General features: G+C 39.0%; 1 long non-coding RNA gene across 1 annotated transcript in view; it reads left to right on the top strand.

Annotated features, from left to right (window-relative positions):
- The window catches only part of LOC114064852, a 4,725-nt gene extending 3,699 nt beyond the window's left edge, over positions 1-1,026 (top strand). Inside the window, exon 3 of the long non-coding RNA XR_003572819.1 lies at positions 919-1,026. This is a non-coding gene — a long non-coding RNA (uncharacterized LOC114064852). The remainder of the gene's footprint in view (positions 1-918) is intronic.
- The last annotated feature ends 1,199 nt before the right edge of the window (positions 1,027-2,225 follow it).

The following is a 2,225-nucleotide window of genomic DNA, read 5'->3' as shown; positions in this document are numbered from 1 at the left end:
AAGAAATGGACAGGGGTAAACAATCTATTTCTATAGAAAGGATTTCTATTCATATCAAAGTACTGACTCAGTATTTTGAAAATGTAATTTTTCCCCCCCTCATTTTCTTACTCTTCTTCAGGATTCTACAGTGCTGATTTAAACATCTCCAATTCTTCAGCCTGCTTTCTTATGATCTATTTGGAACACGTCCCTGCGGAGATGTGAACTATGTGCTCCCCCTTTCCAATACACACAGCTACAGTTCAAAGTACAGCAGTTTCTGCTCTTCCATTGAGTACTCTTCCCTTGGTCCCCAGTGTCAGGCCATATTGTAACAATTAAATGTAATATTGCTAATATTACATAAAAAATGTCTCCTGTTCCATAAAATGTGCTAGTCCTGTAGAAGTGAAACACTGTTGGAGTATTGATAACTCAAACAGGTTCCAGGCAATCAGACATCGGCAGCTTCTGTAGAATATTTGTGACCTTCTGTTTTAGTCCAGCAGCATGGACAGAGCGGTGTTCCATTGGAAAGCCCACACACTTGCCCAAAAAATTTCAGCCCTTCCCCCGGTGCAGTTACATGGGATTCAAAATACCACAGATAATTTCTGACCTCTCCAAGCAGTGATCACCCCCCAATTATGGCATCATGCAAATCGGGAAAATAAACAAAGAAAACTAAACTAAAGAAAACTGAGTTTATAAAAAATACCCAAAACCAGACAAACAAAGCAAACCATGGATTAATTATCCTCTTGAATATATTTTCTGTCATGTTTTGCTTTAAAAAAGAGGAGGAGTTGGAGGTTAAAAAAACCCCCATCCTAAAGTGTTGACATACATATAGCTCAGTAAGGGATGTACCCGGAGAGGTTTCATGGAAGTTCCTTGTGTTATCCCTGTTGGCAGCAAGCAGAACTTGTGTTGCAGGGCTTCTGGGCTTGGGTCTACAGGACTGATACAAAACACCAGAACGATGCCTGCAGCAAGAACAGAAAAACAACTCGAGAGTACATAGGAATGAAACTAAAGAGAACGACAAGCAGATATAAAGAGTGCGACGTCAAGATGAAGACAGGGCAGTGAAAAAATGGAAGTAGGAAACCACTCTAAAAGCATAAAGTGCTAAAAAATTCATTCAGAAGTGTCTCCTCCAAAACAAAATATTCCTATTGCCTCTCTTCAATGACATGGACATTTCCATGGGGTCTGGAATCTGATCTGGCACATCTAATTTACAGAAGCTTATAAAATTTATTTACTGGAACAGGACACGATGGATTTTAGATTAGTATTTTGTACTATGGATTTTAGATGAGCATTTTATTTTTCCATGGAATTCAATAAAATCATGCCAGCAGAAAACTTGGCTTTGCATTCACATAAAATATTTTATCCCAAAGAACAATAGAAACTGTAATCAGATTGCATCACTTTATATTGTTACAGACTGCAATTAATCTGTTCAGACTGAAAAGCCATATGAGTTTTTTACTGAAAGGCATGTCATTAAGTTTCTCGGTTGTTTACATGTAATGCAACATGACAGGAATTTTGTGTGGAGATGAGAGAAAATGAGCTATTTGACATTAACTGTTTGGAATGCTCTCTCTGGCTGTTTACAGTCTGCAGTGTATTGGCAGGGCTCATGACATGGATAAGTGTAGAATTTGTAGGAGGATTTCTCATACTGAGTTGCTCTTTAAGGAACAGTTGGTGAAAACTCAGTGTCTCTGGGTATTCAGGTCTAGCAAAGTGAGCATTAACATCATCGGTTTCTAGCAAGAGTAAGCAATAAACTCAAAAAATGGAAATACGTGAATTGTATTAAGCAGGACAGGTACAAAGTAATGTGATTCATACCTCCTATGTGAAACATGGAAGTTACCTCCTTCAGTCCCTTTACTGTGGGATGCCGAGACAGGTGACGGAGTCCTGCAGAATGTCCGGGCAAAAAGGATCAGCTGGTCTCAGTTGTGATCACAGGAGATGCTGTGTAGAAAGACAGGGAGGGGAAGATTTGTGTTAGGCAGGTACAGAAGATCTGCCACTGTGCCTGTACAGTGACTAGCTGATGTTAGCTTGGATATAGAGAGTCAGGGTGAGTATATAGGCTCTAGGCTTTGCACTCAGGCCTGGGGTGGAGGCAGGTTTATCCCATTTAGCATGAATTCCTTCAATTGTGCAATTTTCTTCCTTTTTTTTTTTTTTTTTTTTTTTTTTTTTTTTTTTTTTTT

The sequence above is a fragment of the Empidonax traillii genome, unplaced genomic scaffold (genome assembly GCF_003031625.1).
Source record: "Empidonax traillii isolate 1590-97213 ecotype Southwest subspecies unplaced genomic scaffold, ASM303162v1 scaffold586:size682069, whole genome shotgun sequence".
Lineage (NCBI taxonomy): Eukaryota > Metazoa > Chordata > Aves > Passeriformes > Tyrannidae > Empidonax > Empidonax traillii.
This window is presented reverse-complemented; position numbering and strand designations above follow the sequence as displayed.